This window comes from Mirounga leonina, unplaced genomic scaffold (genome assembly GCF_011800145.1).
Source record: "Mirounga leonina isolate KUSES-001 unplaced genomic scaffold, KU_Mleo_1.0 Mir_200, whole genome shotgun sequence".
Lineage (NCBI taxonomy): Eukaryota > Metazoa > Chordata > Mammalia > Carnivora > Phocidae > Mirounga > Mirounga leonina.
The window spans coordinates 8,720,333-8,742,964 of record NW_023270503.1 but is presented as its reverse complement, the minus strand read 5'-3'; positions in this window follow the sequence as shown (position 1 = coordinate 8,742,964).

Genomic DNA, 22,632 nt, shown 5'->3' with positions numbered 1-22,632 from the left:
CATAATACCCTCCAGTTCCATCCATGTCGTTGCAAATGGCAAGATCTCATTCCTTTTGATGGCTGCATAATATTCCATTGTATATATTAAAAATATGATTCTTGACTGTTTACTCTTTGTGTTATGTCATTAGGCTTATTAATAGAAAGAAAAAAGCTTCCAAGTTAAATTTAAAGATTAAGGAGAATCGGGTTTTCATTTTTAAATGTGTAATTTTAACACACTGAATATCCGTATAAACATTGCAGATTGAACCCTGTGCACATAAACAGCTCCTCCCAGCTTTAGAAGTCCCACATACATTGTCAGATCTTCAAAACTAGAAGAGCTTCTTGAATAGATGCCCTTAATGGTAAATGAAAGTGTGATCAAGAATCCCCAAAGGTCTGAGGGAGGGAGTAGTTTTGGAAGCCCCTCCTAGACCCAAAAGGGCTTTGGCATGGTTTGCTTTTCTCTAAATTTAATGGCTGAGTATTTTTCCACCCCGTGATTATTCAACCAGTCTCTTCTTCATACACACTTAGTTTGTGTCAACTGTTGTTATGATTACAAAATCATAAACATGGGCGCCTGGGTGGCTCAGTTGCTAAGCATCTGCCTTTGGCTCAGGTCATGATTCTAGGGTCCTGGGATCGAGTTGCACATCAGGCTTCCTGCTCAGCTGGGAGCCTGCTTCTCCCTCTCCCACTCCCCCTGCTTGTGTTCCCTCTCTCTCTTTCTCCCTCTCTCTGTCAAATAAGTAAATAAAATCTTAAAAAGGAATCATAAACAGAACGGCAATGAATTTCCTTTTCTGTAACTCTTTGGCTGCATCTCTGATTGTTTCCATAGGATTAAATTCTACAAGTAGAACTTTCTGGTCAACTAGATAGGTATTTTATGACTTTTTCTATATTGCCAAATTAGCTTTCAGGAAGGAAGTACTAATTTAGAATCATATAATTAATTCCTTTGTGTACCAAGGTATTTTCTTGGCTTTCTATTGTGTTTCATTGATCTATATTCTTTTTTTTTTTTTTTAAGATTTTATTTATTTGACAGAGAGAGACACAGCAAGAGGGGGAACACAAGCAGGGGTAGTGGGAGAGGGAGAAGCAGGCTTCCCGCGGAGCAGGGAGCCCGATGCGGGGCTCGATCCCAGGACCCTGGGATCATGTCCTGAGCCGAAGGCAGACACTTAATGACTGAGCCACCAGGTGCCCCATCATTGATCTATATTCTTAATCTTTGCAGATACCATTATTGTATCATATTGTATTGTATTGTTATGGCTTTATAATATATCTCAATATCTGTTTTCCTTGATTTCCTTTCATCACTCTTTTTCTTATGAATGTTTTAAATATGTTTTTAATTTTTTATTGAAGTGCAATACATGTATGAAGGGTGCACATGTTGCCTAAGTGAATGACCAATACATTTTCACAAAATGACCATATTTGCCCAATGAGCAGGGAGATCAAGAAACAGAACATTAGCAGCATCCCAGAAGCGCCACCCAGTGTTGAGTTCTCTTCCAGCCACTATCCACTCTAAGAGTGACCACTATGTTGACTTTGATCAAAATTGGTTTTGAGGGGCACCTGGATGGCTCAGTTGGTTAAGCAGGGAGCCTGCTTCTCCCCCTCTCTCTGCCCCTCCCTGCCCTCATGCTCTCTCTCTCCCTCTCTCACTTCCTCTCTCTCTTAAATAAATAAATAAAATCTTTAAAAAATTGGTTTTGAGCTTTATATAATAAGAATCATATCATCTGCCCCTTTTATGTCTGTCCTCTTCAACTTTACATTTGGGAAATTCATCCACATTGTTGAAAATAGTTTTAAATTGTGTATGCCCATTGCTATGTAATCTTCCTTTATGAGAATATGCCATGGCTTATTTATTCATTCTACTGTCGATAGTCATTTCAGTAATTTCCACGTTTGGGTCTACTACAAATAATGCTGCTATGAATGTCTTAGTACCATATGTGAACATAGGCATGTGATTCATCAGTGTACATACATAAGTGTGCACTTCTGTTCTGCCTACTCCTGGAGGTAGAATTACTGGGTCTTAGACTAGGTTTATGTTTGTTTTCTGTAGATACTGCAAAATAGTTTCCCAGAATAGTTGTAGTAATTTACAATCCTGCCAGCAGTGTAAATGAGTTCCTGTTACCCACACTCCTGTCAACACTTAGCATTTTCTGTCTTACTTATTGAGCCATTCTGGCGTGAGAGGTATTGAAGTATGCATTTCCATTTCCATGATGACTCATGAAGCTAAACACATTTTGTAGCTTTATTGGTCCTTTGTATATCCCTTCTGGCTAGCTCGGTCTTCTCATTTCATTGGGTTGCTTTTTTTTTTTTTTTTAACTGATTTGTAGGAGATCTTCATATATTTGGGATTTGTGTTCATTGTGATGTATGTATGTTGCAAATATCACCTCTTACTTTCCAGATTGCCTTTTTAACTCTTTTAATTGTGTCCTTTGATGATGTCACAAAATTTTTAATGTCATCTACTACATACCTTTCTCTGTGCCGGTTAGCAGTTTTTGTGACATGTTTAAGAAATCCTTGCCTTCTCCAATGTCACAAACAGGTTTTCTCACACAATCTTAATGGTTTCAACCTTCACATTTAGATATACAATCCATCTGAAACCGATTTTTTGTGTGTGATGTGAGGTAAGGGGGACCAAATACATTTTCCCATATAAATATCCATTGGCCCTGAACCATTTATTAAAATAACTGTCATTTCTCCGCCACACTGGAGATACACACAGTGTGAGAACACTACACAGCAATGAGCATAGACAATTTCATGCTGGATTCAACAATATGGATGAATGCCACAAACATAAAGTTGAATGGAAGAAGACAGACACAAAAGGGACAGGCAACATGATTCTTTGCCTGTCATAAATCAGGCAGCCATAAATGTGTAGGACTGTGATCTGTTTTCTTCCATATTAGTTTATTCTTGTGTAAATACAATAATGTTTTAATTACTAAAACTTCAAAATAGGTCTTACTATCTGGTAATATAAGCCTTCTAGCTTTGTTCTTCTCCAAAATTGCCTTAGAAGAGGCACTAGGTCCTTTCCATTATCATATAAATTTTAGTATCAGATTATCAATTACCACACATAAACCTGCTAGGATTTTTGTCTGAGATTGCTCTTGTTTGTTTTTGATCTTCCAAATCCCTTTGGAAAATCCCTTTGGAGTCTTGATTTGGATTTTATTAATCCCATAATTTAATTTGTGGTATATTGAGTTCTTTTTTGATTATTTCATTGCTGTGAATATTGATTTCCCCACAAGACTATTAGCAACCTTTGGAAAAGGTCCCGGCCACATAATTCTTTTGTTTTCTGCATAATTTTATGGCAACCTGTGGAGCCAAATAGCATTTAATGTGTGCTTCTTTTTTTTTTTTTTTTTTTTTTTTAAAGATTTTATTTATTTAATACAGAGAGAGACAGCGAGAGAGGGAACACAAGCAGGGGCAGTGGGAGAGGGAGAAGCAGGCTTCCCGCTGAGCAGGAGCCCGATGCGGGGCTCGATCCCAGGACCCTGAGATCATGACCTGAGCCGAAGGCAGACGCCCAACAACTGAGCCACCCAGGCGCCCCTAATGTGTGCTTCTTAACTAGACCTCATAGATTCTTGCAAAATGACCTTGCCAAATGCTTTTCTCAAATATTCCAGGATGGATGCTCCTTGGCTTCTGACTTAATTCATTTGGCTAAATCATTCAAGTATTTATTAATTCACCTAGCAAAGCAGATAGCATAGTCTAATATTAAGTGGATATTAACAGACAGGATCTGTTCAGTATTTAGGCATCTCCTTTTTCCCTTGGGATATTTCAGTCCAGTAAACACAAAACCAACTACCTAAAATGTTATCTCTTTAGTGCTAGAGCTTGAGAGCAAAGGAGTGATTAACTCTAGCTAAGAAAGTGAAGTTGATCAGTCTTCGTGAAGTTAACAGTAGAGCTGAATCTTGAAGCACGAATAGGAGCTCTCCAGACACTAGAGTCCAGGAGTCCAGGAGAGGATGGGGAGCTGTCTGCATAAGAAGACAAAAAGACCCAAAAGCATGGCAATTCATCCTATGTCAAAGAAGCATGAGTGGTCTAGTATTGTCGGGGCAGAGCAGGATGGAATGAGAGCTAGGTGAAGCTGGACATGCAGGGTAGGGTCAAACCATGAATGGCTTCTTAATATATGCCAGTGATTCTTTTTATTTTATTATTTAAGAGGGTTATATAACAGAGTGTCATGATGGGATTTATGTTTAAAAATCATGATCTACTAGCACTGAGGAGGGTGGACTGTAGAGTGCAGAGGTAGTTAGGAGGCTACTGCTATAGTCCAGGGAGTACATAAACAGAGGCAGGAAATGGGATGGTGAGTGCTGGTTATTCTAGAGATGAAAACAAAGACCTGGTAATTGATCATGTGTATGTAAGTTGGGGGAGGGCATCTGGATGTCCAGGTGCAGGCTATGGGATGTCACTGTGCTAAGCTCCAAGCTGCACACTTGGATGATTGGGTAGAATGGATCAGCTCTTCTGAAAGTATGCTAAGATGTACCTGTGATCGACAGTTGTGTGAAGGGCACCGCACAAGGCAGGTGGGGCTGTTTTATCCTGTCTCCGAATAATCGCATTTTGCCATGTGATTTCATTTTACAGGATTCCGAGGCTTTTTTGTTAGTTACCACTGCTCTCCTGGAAAGAGAGAAGAGAGGTTATTTCAGAAATACAAGCCCAAAGTAAAACATTCTCTCCTGACCGCTACTCTGAAATTAGATTCTTTGGTCAGATCAGATTGGCAAGGAGTTTTAAATCATTTAGCACAAACTGCTCATTTGGTAGATGAGGCCAAGTCCAGGAGGGGTAGGATGATGTATTAACCAGTAAGTGGGGTCATTGGGTACACCCAGATGTGGTGGAAGGCAGTCAATCAGCATGGTAAAAAGTAAGGAGTCAAATGGGTGTGGACGGTGCCACCTACCAGCTGTGCAGTCTGGAGAACATTAACTTTTTCTGAGACCCGGTTTGCTTGACTTCTAAATGGAGTTGTGAGCATTACATGCACCACGTGCATGGTCACAGCGGTGGCATACCCAGATGCCCGGGGCACGTCAGTGATGATGGAGGTGATAGAGACGAAGGTGATGCTGATGTCGATGTTACGGGTAGGGGCTGGGCTTTGGCATCAGGACGCCCGAGTTAAAATGTCTATTGTAGTTGTTTGACCTTGCAAAAAATGATCTAACCTCTATATCAACTTAATTGTGTGTAAAACAGAGACCATCACCTCTCTCTTGCACTATTTTGAGAATGAAATAAAATAACACATTCATTTAAATTACTTAGCCCTGTGCCTGGCACAAGGAAGGTGATCGGTCACGTTTGCTCTCTATCCGGCAGTCCAGACCTCTTGCTTCATCACCTTCTCCTTCCCTTTCCCTCTCCTATTCCTCCTCATCCTTCTCTCAGAGCAGACCTTATTTTTTTTTTAACATTATATTGTCATTTATCCATTAATCGCAAATCTGGAAATGTGTGTTGCCATGATTGTTCCTGAGGCCCATCTATCCTCTTGTTTCCGCAGGTGGGAATTCATTCTCTGCAGTGTCTGTCCGTCCCTCCTGGGGCTCGCAGATGACCCAGACTCTGCCACTGTGCTCAGAGCTCCCCTGGGCACTACCTTCAGGACAAGAACCCTTCCTCTGGGGGGAACGGTCGTCCTCCCTCAGAGGTGAGGTGGGGCATGTGGCCTCCCACTGGGCCCCCTCATCTTCATCTTGACAGCATCTGGTGGATATAATGAATAATTCGTTGTTGGGAGGCTTTTGGCAGTTCCCTTGCTTCAGCAATTAAAACAATATTTTGTCTTTGGGGCTGTGTTGTGGTGGCGCTCCAGGAATGAGAGTGGAATGAAGACCTTCTGAACCTCCTCTCTGGACCCAGGTTTGTTTCCCTCATGCAATGGGGAAAAAAACCTAATGAGCCATATATTCAGGCATCTTTTGTAAAAGCAGCAGGTACCCCAGCTCCCATGTGGATGTGCCAGCTCGAGGGCTCACTGCGGCTGAACATGACCAGAAATCAAGTCAGGGATTGTCATCAGAGGAGGATAAAAGATCAGTAACCAATAAAGGCACGTCCTGTGGCTGACAGAAGTGCATCACAGAACTGGCAAGTACCAGCCTAGTGTGTGTGGGGTGTGTGTATGTCCATCTTTTCTGGAATGGCCAATTCCATCTGCCTGCTTTTATGCCTTGATATCCCCAAAGTTGAGCCCCCAAACTGCAAAGAGTGTGTATTTATTGCTTTACTTTAAATGACTAGGTTTGAGGATTTTAAGAGAAAATTGAAGACACCCAAGGTGGGGGGGTGACAAAAATCAGAGATGGGAAGCTTATACCAGAGAGAATTGGGGTCACATAGTTCTCCAGGTTCTTGGATTGATGAATGAAAATAGCACTGGGGTCAATGGAGGGAGGAAGGAGGACAGGTCCAGGAGGGGTACAAACTTGATTGTAATTTTTTTTCTTATAGAAAAACAAGGAAGGAAGAAGAGAATAAAGGAAGAAGGAAAGAAAAAACACCAAAACTCACATCTCTATTTTGTTCCCAAATGAATTCCATTAGACTCGATATGTCATTCTAAGTATTCCTGAATATAGCTGTGGATTTAGATAACTCTCTTCTCCTCTTCTGACCTTTATTACGACTACAAAAATTCTGTGTGTGAGGGATAAATAATGCATGCTTTCAGCCAAGAAAGGAATGAAGACCCAAGCAAACATTGCAGAATAAAGTAAGCAACATTCCTTTCTCTGGTATATTTTAACTCCTGACCTACTCCCACCTCCACCCCCACTGCCTGCCTGTTCCTACCCACCAACCAGGACCCCAAAACCTGGAACAGAGTGCTAGACACCATAGGTTTGGGGGTCAAACTTGCATTTAAAATGCTTATAGCTACGGGGTGCCTGGGTGGCTCCATCAGTTAAGCCTCTGACTCTTTTTTTTTTAAGTTATTTATTTATTTATTGAGAGGGAGAGAGAATGATAGAGAGAGAGCATGAGAGGGAGGAGGGTCAGAGGGAGAAGCAGACTCCCTGCTGAGCAGGGAGCCTGATGTGGGACTCGATCCTGGGACTCCAGGATCATGACCTGAGCCGAAGGCAGTCGCTTAGCCAACTGAGCCACCAAGGCGCCCCAAGCCTCTGACTCTTGATCTCGGCTCAGGTCTTGATCTCAGGGTCATGGGTTTGAGCCCTGCATTGGGCTCCACACTGGGAGTGGAGCCTACTTAAGAAAATGCTTATAGCTATGATATATCAATTATGTGATCCTAAGAAAATCCTCCACCTCTCTCCTCCTTGGTCTTCTCTGTGAAATGGGGATACCCAACTTGGTATGCTCTGGGTCAAAGGCTTTGGAGAGATAATAAATGAAGATGTATGCAAATAAACTTTTGCAACTGCATCCTGGAGAACAAACAGAAGAAAGGAGGTGTGTTCTGGTCAGCTGTGAGCCTCAGACATGAGAGAAAGGGTTGTAGGCAGAGGGGGCACCTTCTCAGCCTAGAATTACCTTGAAGGAGTCATTGAGAGCCTAGAAACCCAGTCTTGGCTTTGGATCCTCCAGCTGGCTTCTGCGGCAGCAGAGTGAATGAAAGGTCTCTTACCATCTTTAGAAGCCAGAAGCCTCTTCTTCTTGCAGTTATAACAGAAACAGAGGAAGGGACAGAATGGAACCAGAAGCTCAAGCTGAACTCAAATTTGGACAGTACACAGGATTATGCGTCTGTTTGCATGTTTCTGTTTCTCATTTGTGCCTGTATTGTGTGGAGGTGGAGGGACAGGGACCCATTTCCAGTTGGGGCTTTAACAAAGACCCTGAGCCTTGACCCTCAAGCCTTTGGGGTAGAAAACGAGGTGGAAAGGCAATGAACCAAGAGCAAAGGCATGCAGTGTGGGTACTTATCTGTGGGAGGAAGCCGGAAGTCATCACAAAAATGAAGAGAGGGGACTGGCATGCTCATTTATGCATCACCTCCAACTCCCCAATTACACACCTAATAAAGAGTTGGATGGTCAGGCAAATGGTTTAAATATATGATAAGAGGACTGGGGATTAACACACAGTGCAGGAGGAGGCTCATCTAGTCTTTAGAAAACCATGGGAAGAGGTGTCCATGCAATATGTCTTTCAGAGCCTTAGCCCCTGCTTTTCTGTGGGCATTTCTGATGACTTCTGGACAATTCTTCAGCTCCCAGTGCCTTGTCACTATGTCCCTAAAAACACTAAATTTCAGAGATGGGCGAGAACTCCAAAGATGAAGGAAGCAAGGTTTGAAAAAGGGAGCAAGCTGCTCTAGGACACAGTGAATTGGATTCCCAGGGCAGCACCACACCTGCTGATGCCCATTCCCGTGACCTGTCCCCATTCTCCCCATTTGTGCTTCCACCTCAGTGCTGTCCTTTTCAATGTGTGTTCTGTCTGCGATTCTCCATCTTCCTCCTAGACTTTCCTATACCCCCTAGTAAACTAGTCCTCAGAGCCTCAAGTCCCTCTAATGTTGACAGATCTAGGTAGAAAGGGGATGAGTCTGCCTGGTAAGTAAGACCATCCCGCCATGGGTGGGATGATTTTGATTTACCTGGTGCTCGTCTCCCCACCCCCCCAATGGCTGCTTTTGAGATCTGTGGAAAGATGAGCAGGTCAGGCCCCCCTGTGGGCTCTCCCTCCATGCCCCTCTCCACTGCTGCCCCAGTATAACCATTGGGGAACCCCCTTCCTTGTTCCCATTCTAGTTTCCCCCCATATTTCAGAATGACTACCTCACAAAAGGGATCAGTCTGGGAGAGGGGTACAGACTAGCTCTGCATTGTGAACCTAGGACAGAGCTGGGATGAAAATGTGGTAAACCACGGCCAGTTTGAGGATACTGAAAACCTCAGGGCTCTGCCTTTTGCCCAGAGAAATCCTTGACTCTGGATGCAAATAGTAATCAGAGAACTAGCTCAGGGGTTGCCTAATGAAGCTGTAGAATCTGCTTCTTCCATTCTTACCTCCTATTAGATGCAGCCTTGCCATTTCCATGGCAACTGGGAAGCTTCTTGGGTTTCACTGATCCATCACTTGGGGATATATGGGAGGACGACTGGATGGGGTAGGTAGATACGGAGGCAGAGATGTGTAAATCTTCCCATTTTATCTTCACCTTGGGCTCTGGCAGGGCTACCCCCACAAGCAGGTGCAGGAACGTAAGGATCATTATTCACTGTGTGACCACAGGGCCCCAGATGCCCATCCTGAGAGTACGAGCATGCTTAGAGGGGCTAGAGATCAGCACTAGAAACATTGTGTTGCTTGTGTCTGCCCTTAGGGCTTCCCTCCTCTCTGCCCATCTTTCTCCTTCCTCCTTTCCTTCCTTTGGCTCCTCCCCCTTGGCAGAGGCCAAGCCTAGTGCCAGAGTCAGGGGAGAGGCATCCTGTTCTCTTGCTGGGGACTGGGTGATGTGGAGGGAATGAGAACTGCGTAGAGGTGAAGTACAATGCCTTCTTCCCAGCTGTGTGACCTTGAGCTTCAGTTTCTTCCCCAGTAAAACATGGATGACAATAGCTCCTCCTTAGGCCTGTTGTGAGGATTTGATGAGTCACTCTATGTGTGGGCCTTAGAGCTATGCCTGTCATGTAGATGGTCCTATATAAGTAGGATAACCGTAGATGAAGGTGTGATGAGGACAGTCCCATTTTATGCCTCCTGTCCCCACCTCACTATTAACAGTGCTCCTCTCCCATTTCAAAAGTATCAGAGTTTGACGTGAAATAGGGCTACCCTGTATATAGTTTTAGCTATTTTGTATGGGAAGTGGCCCAGTGTTTTGAGGACATACAGGGTTGGAGGCCAGAGGCTAGGAAGTGAGGCAGGCAAGAGTCTGGCTCCAGAGCATCTACAATGACCCAGTTCAGGTTCAACTATCTGGGGAGTTTAGAAAAAAACTGAGGCGGGTTGGGGGGAATGAAGAAAACCCTGTAACACTGAAGTTTTGCTCTTTCCCACCCACTCCCACCTCCCTGGTGAAAGGTGCCAAGAGCCGATAGGGTGCAGCCCCACCACGGTCCTACTGGGAATGCACATTCAGAAAGCAAGTTTTGAGAACCCAGCACCAGGAATCAGCTTTCTGTTCTGCCTCTGTTCTGTTCCACCAGGTAAGTGGAGTCAGGGTGCCTGGATCACCAAGGGCAACCAGCAGTGCCATGTGTTCTTGGATAAAAGAAAAAAAAGGTCGAGAGATAGCCAGTCTTCCTCATTAGTGGAAGAGCCGGAGTCAATCTCGGCAGAACATTCCCACCCGGACCGGACTGCCCTTACGTTGCCAGAGTGGTGGGCTGAGAACTCTTGTGGAGGCTGAGCCCTTGAGGTCCTTGTGTCGATGTATCTCAGATCCTTGTCTGTCTGTCTATCCCATCATTGTTAGAAATACCATCTGTCATTCCAATAGCTTGGACCCTGGAGTCAAATCCCAGGTCCCCCGCTCATTAGCTGTGTGACTTTGGGCAGGTTTCTTCACTTCTCTGTGCCTGAGTTTTCATACTTGCAAGATGAGGATGATTCTGTATCTATCTGGTAGGGCTTTGGTGAGGATGAACAGCCATTCATACGTCGCTCACAGGGAACACTACAGTAACTATTGCTGTTGTTTGCATGTTGTTTCCTTGTTACTCTCATCAGAGGGGGTTCTGACCTCGCATCCCAACCCTTTGGTTGCCTTAGTATGATTTTAAAGGAAAAGTCACCTCTTCACATGTTATATGGAAGAATAGCCTGGCCGGCTTCGGCACAACCTTGGCATTCACCATTTCATTCCACAGATGGGGCAGACTCAGGAAACAGAACTTGGTACAGAAGGGAGTGCTTGGCTCTTGGAGAAAGAAAGTGTTAAGAATTGCACAGATTCTGGAATTAGACAGACTATGGATTGAAGGCCGGATCTTCTGATAACCATTTTTAGATATATCTAACCTCTCTGTGCCTCAGTGGACTGATACATAAAATAGAAAAAATGGCATGGTCGACATGAGGACTAACGGGTGCAGAAGCTCCTGGCACAATTTCTGGCACATAGCAGGTATCCCAGAAGGGCCAATTCCTTGTCCCCTTGCTGTTATTGGACAGCAAGCTCCTTGCGGGGAGGGAGGCCAATTTGGTTCACTGTCACATCTCCCAGGTCTTGACGGGGTGCCTGCGACTGAGCAAGCTGTCAGTAAATAGTCAGGAAATGAATGCCAAATGAATAGATTTTTTCATGCATTACATGCCTCCTTAGACATAAATATATTAACTTCCTGCTTAGTGCATCATGGCTAATCACTGCTAGAGATGAAGGCTTTGAGGACTTAATGATTTTTGAAAACTATATTCAAGGTTAAATTATGAGTCAAGTCAAGACTCTAAACTGCTGGAAGCAATTTCCTCATGTTTCAACAGTTTACTAAGCCTCATCTGCTTTATTTATTCAAAGCCCACCGGCCCCTCCCCCTCACCTTCCTCCACGTATGGATCGTAGCAGCCCTTTACTAGATTTCCCTGGAAAGGACGCAGGCACAGAGAACACAGTTTGAGGCTGAAGGGCCTTAGGCCCTGTGTTTCAAAGAGAAGAACTAGAGGGTGGGTGGCGCCAGTTCCCTAATCCTGAATTCTGCATTTACTCACATTGTGTGAAAGAGGGGAAAGGGACACTGATCTAGAAATCGGCCCTTCTTCCTGGTCCATCCACAGCCTAGTTAGCTCATGAGCCTCATCCCCCCTGAGACTCCATGAAGGGCTGTCTCTTAGGGGACGGCAGGGGCGCGGGTGACAGTGGAGGTGGCTATAACCATCTTGGGTTGCTCAAAGCGGCTGTTCCCTGCATATGTCTCTGTGCCCATCATCTTGCTTTTCCTGGCACCTAGGATTTCTCTCTCTCCCTTAAGGCATTCCTGACGGGGTGGGATTTGGTTAATCAAGTACAGAATTTCCATTATGTCTGGAGTGATCTGGGAGTGGATTGACATCTTCCCTGGAGTGAAAGCTCCTCAGGCCTGTGCTCTGTTTTGTTTTGTGTTTTTAAAAATGAAGCCTGGGCACTTGGTCATGTACAACTGCAACTGTTTAGGGAAAACACTTGTAGCCCTCCTCTGTGAAGGAGCACCCAGCAGAAAGCATGGAGCAGACCTTACGGAAGGCACCCATGTTGCTGTGGGAAGTTGTAAGCAGATGGTGTGCGTGTTGTTGGAGAACTTTCTGGAACTTGAGCAGAAGCTGTCCCTCTCCTCATTGTGCAGGGGTCTGGGGAGGTGTGGACCAATTTCAAAGGGCTCGCAGGATCGAATGGGGCCCAGGAGGTAACCCCGACCCTAGAGCACGTGATGAGAGAAATCAGCAGGTTGGAGAGGGGTGGCCATCACCAAGCTCCCAGACTGGTCAGGGAGAGCGGCTGAGGCTCGGTGTGTAAGACTAGAAGCTTTTCAGCTCGACCCCTGTACCCCTAGAGGTACAGACCTAGGGACAATGGCTGAGCACGTGTGTTTGTGAACTAACAGAACTGTAACCTTGGCCTAGGTGCAGAGCCCCTCTGTAACAAGCGAGGCCAGCACCTGCAGGCACCCCTCGGTGGTGGTGGGCAAGGGTCTCTGGACCTATGTGAGACCACTCTTCAGCAGTGACCTCTTGTGGTGAGAGGAGCACTTGCACTTATATTCTGAAGAATCTGCCCTGCTCTTCAACAGACTCATAATGCCCTGGGGCTCGTGGACCTGCAGAGATAATGAGGAGGAGGGAAAATACAATAACATCAAGAGGGAGGAAGATTCTGGACTCCATGCCGGTTAGGAGAAATGGCTTGAGTGATTCCTTTCCCAACAAAACCATTGTGACTGGAATTGTACCCTACATTGGTGAAATAGATCATAACCAGTTCCAAAACTTATACAGTGCAGGATGCTTTGTATTTACTTGGATTTCAGTACACGTTTGTTGAATCGAGAGGATGGACTGAGGGGTGAAGGGGATAGAATTAACATTCATTGAAACCCACGCTCTGAAAGAAACTGCAGATATTTCTTCAATTTATTCCTCACAATCTGGTAAATATTGTCATCCTCACTTCACAGGTGAGCCATTCAAGAGTCCATATACAGTAGCGGACGGTGGAGACAGTACTTGGACCCAGAGCTGACTCCCAGCGCCATGCAGGTCCTTAGCCAAGTGGGTTGCTCCTGGGCATCTGCTGCAGCCTCGAGCACTGAGTACTGGAAGGGATTATTTGGGTCGGCCGAGAGACAGAGGAGACCTGGGATTTTCGTGATACTGACTTAATTGAAACAAAGCCCGGAAAAGCCTTTACAAAGTGAGAAACTCTGGTTTTCTCTGAGAGTTAGGATCTGGTATGAGGATGATGGTGCTGAAAACCCCTGCAAAACTCACCAGCAGTACCTACGTGGGGGATGTGAAGGGAGAGCGGAATAAAGGACAGAAAGGAAGTCAAAAGATGTTTGGATTGAGAGCAAGAAAAAAAAATTAAGCAGGGGTGTGGGAAAAGACGAGAGGACAAGAACCTCTGAAAGAAACTGAAAAAATTGATACATTTAGGTTAGTCAACTGAAAGAAACATAAAGTGCATATAGGTGATTTTACAAGGAGCCCTGCCAAAAATCACAGGAGGTTCATTATTTTCACCCTCATTTCCTGCGATCACACTTGACAGAAGGCATCTAGACTGGAAAGGACACCGTTGCCCTCAATACCATGTTTACAGTAACTAATGACCTCTCTCGAGTATAACTCAAGTTCCTAGAATACAGTTGTAATTCTAGAAGACAACTGGCTTGCTGTAATGGTCTCTACATAATTGTTAGTGATTTCTGCTCTGTTTTGGCAAGGCATGCAATCCTTAAGGTTTCTTTGTTGGTGGTGTTTTTTTTTGTTTTTTTGTTTTTTTTATCAGAGCAAATGTGACTGTTGGAAGCTCCTTTGTGCAGAAGCACTAGTTAGACTGGACCCGAGGAGGGTGGTAGCCGGGATGGCCTTGTGTGGATTATACCCAAGTACGAGGGAGTCAATCTGTGAATATTTGAATAAAGGGTGAATATGTGCTGAGCTTTGTGGGTTATTTTTTTTATTTATTTATTTTTTTTGAGGCCATACCTTTTGTATTCCTAAGTGGTTTTGAGCCTTTCTGTGTGTTTAGCTCTCTGCTAGCCTTTGGGGATATAATGCTCAATAGGGCGTGTGTTGTATCCTCCAAAAGGTTATGGTTAATGAGATGATTCTGTTTGAGAGTGAGGGCATTCAGATGCTATAGGCCTGACTTTGTTAATTTTAAAGAAATTCTTCCACTTCTGGTTGGATATCTCTGTTTACATAGAAAACTATCAGACCCAGAGATACTTTTGGAAAATCAAGAAGCACAACAGTTTTGTTTTGTTTTGTTTTTTTAAGGTTCATTCATTCATTCAACAAGCATTGAGGGTGTCTCAACCACATGTTAAGAGCTGGTTTTGGTGCTAGGAAAGGGAATAAGGCAACCCCAAATCCTTATCTTGTAGTTCATATTCTAGCTGGGGAGGCAGACACCATAAGAGAGAACAAAATAGTATAAGAAATATCAGGGAGGTGACCTTGGGACAGGTGCAGCACGTTGAAAGGACTTTAGATTGTACTCCGAGATGGGGGAAGTTGGTAATTCTGCTTCATGGTTCTCTCATTTCGTTTTCAGACAAACAGACCTCTCAACCCTTTTCCATTTCTCCAACCACATTGAACACCACTTAGGAGTCCTTCTGACAGTGCACACCCACGCACCATTTCCGAATGCTCACAATTCCATCAGAATCATGGATGAATGAGTTCACTTCCATGCTCCCTGGGTGCTTCATCTTCAAGATGAACATCCCGACGCCTGTGGGCTGCTGAATGTCAAGGTGAAAACGGATGTGAAAACAGTTGAAGACCAGTGAGGGCCTGAACACTGTTTCTCCTGCAAGCAAAAGAAATTCCCTTAAGAGGCTCTTTCCAGGGCTTAAATAGACACAGGTTTAAAGTGTAGATCCTTGCGCTCTGTGTTCCCACAAAAGAGGGGGGGCCTCTGAATCATAGCAGTGTCAGAGTAGGGAGGGCCTGCAAACAATGCATCATTGGGGGTAAGTGACCCTATCAGAGCGTCCCCCCACCCGTCTTGGGGGAAAGACCCTGAACCCCCTGGGAGAGTCCTCTCCTTGTCCACAGGTCCTAGCTGGACCCCAGCAGGTGGATATTAACCCTTGCACTGCTCACCTGTCCTCACATTTAAACCCTGGTTCATGACTGCACACCTGCTATTTTGCATGGGGATGGAGTGGGGGCATGGGGACCAGACAAAGGTCACAAGCCCACAGGGGTGACTCCATGTCACCTAGCTCCCCTTCTGACAATAGTAGTAATAATAATGAGGGCGTTCATAGTGGCAGCTCTAGCTACTGAGCTGTGCTTAGACACCCAGTGCTTCATACATTTTAAATCATCAGATTCTCCCATCAGCCCTATGAGGAGGTACTTTCACTATCCCCTTTTAGAGATGAGCAAATCAAGGTTAGACAAGGTACACAGCATGCTTCCAGTAACAGAGCTAGCGTGTGGTAGATTAGGACTTAAACTCACAGCCATCTGGCTCCAGCACCTGAACCCTTGACCACAGCCCTCACAGCCTCATGAGGTGCATGGACAGCAGCGTGATTCAGTGACCCTGGACCCTTACAGAAGCTCATTCCCACACCTGCAGTGGGGTCGTGGGCAATTTACTTACCTTTGAAGCCTCAGTCTCCTTTTCTGTAAAATGGGCAGAATAACCTCACAGGACCAATTGGGATGTTGGTCTGTGTGGAGAACTTAGTGAGACATTTCAACGTCAGCGGTATGCAGCCCAAAGAACCCATTTGATGTACAAATAGTAGGTGGTTCCTTTAGAATTGGGATTGCCCCTCAAGGGGGTTAGGCACTGGCATTGTTTTAATCAACGACTTCAAGCTCTATTGGATTATAACTCCTCCTTATAGGACCGCTGGTATCGTTACTTTGAGTGAAGACTGGATGTTTTGGTTTCAGGTGGCAATCTCAGAATGTTTTCCCAGCAAAGTTAATTAAATGTACCCAACGCTCTCCATGCACCTTCCCCATCTTTCACATAGCCAGGCTTGTAATTTCATGTGCTTTCCCTTGATCTATTTTTATACCATCACATAATAACTTATCTCCTAAATATATCCATCATCCAGGATTTGCATTTATTTTTTTATTAAGTCCCTTGCCTGTCTCCCATAGTTTAATTGGTGTTTATTCCACTGTCTGAGTAGTGGAGGGCATAGAATGACAAGATGTGGGCCCAAATTCTAGACTCTTGTGGCTTGCCTGCTCTGTGACCCGGGGCAATCCCCCCGTTAATCCGGGTCTCATCATGCTCATTTGTAAATGGGAGAGAGACCTACAAGGAAGGGTTGTTGTGTGACTCATAGAAATAAAGGTAGTGTAATGCAGTAGTAACACAAGGGGTGGTCGTGACAAATGGTCCATCTTTGCGTGGGGTAATCGCGTATCACTGAGTCCTCAGCACCATGCATGCAGTGATAGGCAATGCCGTAAAGACAGTAGATGCATGGTCTGTGGGAGACAACTGGCTGGCTCCCGGCTCTTCCTGGCAGTGCAACTCTGGACACATGATACAACATTGCTATGCTTCAGTTTAGAGATGGAACAGCTATACAGTGAAGATGATAATAGCACCCACCTCCCTGGTCTATATTAAGATGCACTCAGTGGTTCTTAACTGGGAGTGATTCTGTCTCTAGGAGTCTGGAGATGTTATTGGTGGGGGTGGGATGCTGCTGGCATCTGGTGGGTGGAGGTCAGGGATGAAGGTCATTATCCTACGATGCATAGGACAGCACCCCCATGATATAGAATTATCTAGCCCAAGATGTTAACGGTGCCCAAGTTGAGAAACTCTCATTAACTGAAACAATGCAGGTAAATTTTGACATAGTTATTGGCACACTAAAAGTGTCTCTCTTGAGGAGTAGAGTTGGCTATATTTGGAGACAGCCATAGAATATTTTAATGTCAGCCTCAGCACTGGGATGGGAACCTTCATGCTAAGTCCACTGGAGGTCCCCTGCATCCACCTGGCTCCATCACAGATCTATTCCCTTGTGCCAAATGTGTGCACAGCAGTCCTGCTCGTCCACTTTCAGCTCTGTGGATAAAAGAACATAGCTCAATTCCTCTTTCAGTCCTTCCTGATGTTTATTACCATGACCTGACCCACAGAACATGCTCTGTTATGGTCAGTAAAGTCAACAGCTGCCTTAGAGGTGGTTGGCAATTTGGTTTTGGAGTTTGGTTGGCAGGTATTATAGAGAGATATAGATGTAGGAGTCATTTGTTCAAGAAAGAGGGCGGATGGATGAATGGGGGAGGGAAGTTCATCCTCCAAGGACAACTGGCTTTATCTGGAGATGACCCTCATTCCTCAAAACTCACAGAAAAATACACTTAACCTGAAGAAGGAGCAGAAGTTTCCAGGTCTCCAGAAGACCAAAAGTTCTTCTCTGAGACAGAAGCTGGAAGAGTGATTGTTTGCAGGACCACTCAGGGATAGGTCTGTAAGGGACCACAGGAGTCATCTGGTGTTTCTGCTTCCCCAAGGAGGAAACGGATCCAGCAAAATATGTCTGCAAAATAGATATTCCCACCAGAGCTCATGGGAACATGTCTTATTGAGCATTATATCTTCACAGGCTAGTAGAGAACTTGATACACCGGAGACGCTGAATAGGTTGTAAGTAACCCTATCAGAGCGTCCCCCCACCCGTCTTGGGGGAAAGGCTCTGAAGCCCACTGGGAGAGTCCTCTCCTTGTCCACGGGTCCTAGCTGGACCCCAGCAGGTGGATATTAACCCTTGCACTGCTCACCTGTCCTCACATTTAAACCCTGGTTCATGACTGCACACCTGCCATTTTGCATGGGGATGGAGTGGGGGCATGGGGACCAGACAAAGGTCACAAGTCCACAGGGGTGACTCCATGTCACCTAGCTCCCCTTCTGACAATAGTAGTAATAATAATGAGGGCGTTCATAGTGGCAGCTCTAGCTACTGAGCTGTGCTTAGACACTCAGTGCTTCACACATTTTCACTCATCAGATTCTCCCATCAGCCTTATGAGTAGGTACTTTCACTATCCCCATTTTATAGATGAGTGAATCAAGGTTAGACAAGGTACACAGCATGCTTCCAGTAACAGAGCTAGCATGTGGTAGATCCAGGACTTAAACTCATAGCCATCTGGCTCCAGCACCTAAACCCTTGACCACAGCACGGACAGTAGCATGATTCAGTGACGCTGGACTCCTCCCAGAAGCTCATTCCCACATCTGCAGTGGGGTCGTGAGCAATTTACTTACCTTTTGAAGCCTCAGTCTCCTTGTCTGTAAAATGGGCAGAATAACTTCACAAATGAAACGAGATATTGGCTCACGGCACATGTTGATTCCTTTCCCTCCATAAAAATGCAGCCTGTCCAGAGAACTTAGTGGGACATTTCAATGCCATGTCCCCTGATATCCCACAGTCCAGAGCTCTCTCTGCAGTATGCACAGACCTTTGCCCTGCCTACCCCCTGGGGACACCTGTTGGTTTGCAGACTGGCACCTGTACAGAGGGCCAGCAGAGACCTGGGAAAGAGGCAGACCCCTCCAGATTGGGAGGTGGCAGCTTTCACAAGCAAGGGAACTTCCTAAAGGGGCTTGTCTTGGAAGCCACAAGATGAGTACACCTCTGCATCACATGCCAGGGTCTTCAAAGTTTATACAGAGGCCTGAACTAGATTCAGTCGCATATACCACTTAGATATTCTCAGCAATGCCTGACTCTCAAGGCTGTGTCCTTGAAAGCAGCTCCCACTGTGGGAATGGTGGGCAGAGCAAACATTCCAAGGACAGGGGAGGGGCTGAGAAGCTTTCAATTGCCTGGGCCCAGTTCGCTGGTCAACTGGGGGTCTCTTGATGACCTCCCCCAACAACAGAAAAATGCTGTCTCTTAGTTATTGGCATCCTCCAAGATTGCTTTATCAAAGTGCCTAGACCAAAATTAGCAGGCCATCAACCCATGCTAAACCGAATGCATAATCAGACACAGAGAAAGGAGACATGGATATAGGCATCTGTTTATATTTATATGTACACAGAGAGAGTGAAAAGACACTCACCTCATTCTCTTTCCACAAAAGCTCCTGAAAATCTGCCTCTGGTGACTCTTCTGTCACTTCTGTCCCTGACGCACAGGGACACCCAGGGGCGGGAGGGACCTCCGTGGCGCCACCTTCTGGCCAGATTCCAGAACTTCCTCCGGCCCCCATGTCCTGCCCATTCTTCCAGCCCTCCTTGGCTTTCTTTTCCCTGGAACCGGCTCCTCTTGTCGTGGCCAGTGGGCGCCCCATGGCCACGCTGCTTCCCTGTGTCCTGGCTCCCTGACGTGTCTGCGGAGGATGCTTGCTTAGAATAATGGCAGAGTGGAAAGAACCTAAAATCTGGAGTCAGGGAACCAGGATGTGAACCCCAGACCCTCCTACTGTCGTCCCAGTGTCCTCCAACTCTCTGAGCCTCAGTTTCCTTCTTCATACCATGGACAGCGTGACCCCTCTTCTGCTCATGGAAATCAAACAGGATAATGCCTGCTGGACTGCGTCACATCAAGTGTGGTACCGACACCAGATAGTATTAGTGCCTTGCCAGGGAGATGAAAGGCTCCGTGAGAGCAGGGGCGGTGCCTTCCAGGTCTTCCTTAGGCCCCTGCAGTGCCCGCCACAGGGCTGGACACGTGAATATGTGTGTCATGAATCTGTAGTCAAACGAGTCTAAATGTAAGAAAAAGATGAACATGACACAGATGCCGTGCTCCTTTGTGCTCCATCCTGTTTTTCTCCTCATTCCCATTTCATTACTTTTATTTCTCATTGCTTTATGAAAGAGGGAGGGGGTAAATACGTTGACTTGAACACAGGAGAGACAGAAAAGTCAGAGGCAGATAGGTACAGAGGTGAGGCACACTCTGACCCACACACATTGGAGCGCTTCTTAAAACAGCGGATGGGTGAAGAGAGAAGGCGAGCAGGGTGGGGGGCTGCTGACATAAGGAGGTGGGTGGGCGGGCGAGAGGGGGTTCATAAGGGTTCAAGGAGGCTGTGTGACAAGCAAAGTGACCGAGGTATGATAAAATACCACCTCTGCCAACCACTTGTTCCTGACGATCAGAAGCCGTCCTAACCAGGAGCGGGAGGAAGTTCCCCTCGGCAGCAAGGCGGGCCCAGCTCTTAGGCACCGCCTGTGTTTCTGGGCTGTTCTTGTCGCTGCCAGCTCACCTATGGCCCAGGGGCGCCGATAAAGTTGTCGTTGAAAGCCTGTCTGTGGCAGGTTGACTTCGGGTCCCTCTGCGCATTTGTCCTCCTGTGTAAAGCAGTTGGCTCTGGGGGTTGGGAGAAAATGAACAGTGATGGGTTCTCTCTCCTCCTTCGTTCCCAGGGACAGAGGAGCAGCGACAGGCTCCGGCAAGAGGACACAGGGAGAGAGAAACATGCAATAAAGAGTATTTAGAGAGGGCAAACATAATACGGAGGATGGACAGGGAGTGGGTGTGTGTGTGGGGGGGGGCTTTCACACCCTGTGGAGAAGGGAAATGACATAACATTAAATCAGGAGCCAGCGTCTCAGGGTCCTGGGTACCTTCTTTGACTCATGGGGCAGCTTTGAACCAGACCTGCTTTGTTTCATATGAGAGGGGACTTTTGTGTCTTTAACCGGAGGGCCTGGATAGGGCGGGTGTGCTCCCAGAGTCTCTGCTCAGCCTACCCGGACGGGTCAGGGCTTAGGTGACTAAGGGACTAGGGGTAGGTGTGTCTCATGGAAAGCAAACACAGTAAGAGAAAGGAGCCACTGATTCACTACTAAGGGGGTGAGTATTCATATTACAAACCAATTTTTGGCTATCAAAAAATTGATTGAGGGTAAGGAAGAGTTTGGAGGCCCTCCTGTGATTGTCTTCCTTTTTTCACACTGGCAAGCATTTATTAAGCACCTACTGTTTCAGTTATTTCTTTATGACATCATTATCCCATCAGATTAGGAAAGCAGAGAAAAGCTTATATGGGAAATGTCAAGGTCAGCTGTCCATTTAGGCAGGGGTAGTGAAGATGGAATATCCCGTTCATCAGGTAGGTAAGCAGTACTCCCTCCACACCTGACCTCAGCTTCTACCAGCACCATTTTATTTTATTTTATTTTTTTGGTAGTCTATGAAGAAGGGAGAAGAACCTAGTCAACAGCCTCCAAAAGTTTTGCATCCAGTGACCCCAGCCAAGGTTCTCCAGGTGCGCGGTCCCATGCTGAATCCACCGGCTCTGTTTCCCGTGTGGGGGAAACAGTGGACAGGGTTGGGGGGTAGGCGGGGCCCCTCACCTCCCTCAGGAACTGGTTTCAGGACAGAGCACGGGTTTCTCAGGGTCGGAAGAGGGTCCCCATTCTTGCATCTCAGAGAAGCAGCCTCAGTCTCAGAGGTAAGGGAATTCTCACATCACAGAGGACCTTCCGAGCCCCCAGGCTGGGGTACAGCCTCTGACAAGCCAAGCAGGGTGTCTGCCCCTGGGGGTGGGGGTGTGAGTGGAAGGGGGCCCTTTGTTCCAGGGGGAGTCATAGATAATTCACAAGGAGATGAGATGAATTTCAAAAAATGATTAGTACTGAGAAAAAGGAAACAAGTGGTGGGTTTGTGATGGGGGTGGAGGGTGGAGACAGGGAGGCCAGCCAAGTCCTCTCCGAGCAGGTGACATATGAGAAGAAGCCAGCCATGGCAGAAACCTTTCCAGGCAGAGGGAAATGCCAGAAAACTCCAGAAAATGGCTTGGCATGCCTGATAGATAGGAGGAGCTCCTGGAACATGGCTGATTGTGGTGGGGTTCCCATTCTGCCCTCCATAATCCCAGAAAGAAAGAGAGCCTTCCCCACCCCGAGAGATTCTGATTCGGGGGGAGGAGCTGGTGGAGAGAGGATGGAGCAGGTCCCTGCATGTTTAACAAGTGTTGGGTGATTGGGATTCACCTGACCCTGTCATCACGCTGCTCTAGCAGATGGTGACGTGGGGTTAATGACCAGAATCCCAGATTCTAACTCATTTTTATCCCATTAACAAGGCATTTATGATTTGGTCAAGGATCGTGTCAAATTGTTGTGGCATAGAAAGCTGGTGCAGGAGGAGGCCTCGGCAATAATTTAGCCCAAACAAGGAAACAGCGCAGAGATGTTACATGGTTTTCCAAAGGCCACACAGCAAGTTAAGTCTATCCCAGAGCTCATATCAGTTGGCAGCTGAACCCCAAAAGTCCTCTCCGTGTGGACCGGCTTCTGTAGTTTTCTCCTGGAAGAAAAAATAAAACCACTAGAAATAAAATTTCAACAAGCCACACACTGAATGCCCACCTTTGCTTCCTGCCCCTCCCTGGTACACCCTTTGTGACAATATGCTAAGCGTACACCGAGGCGCCA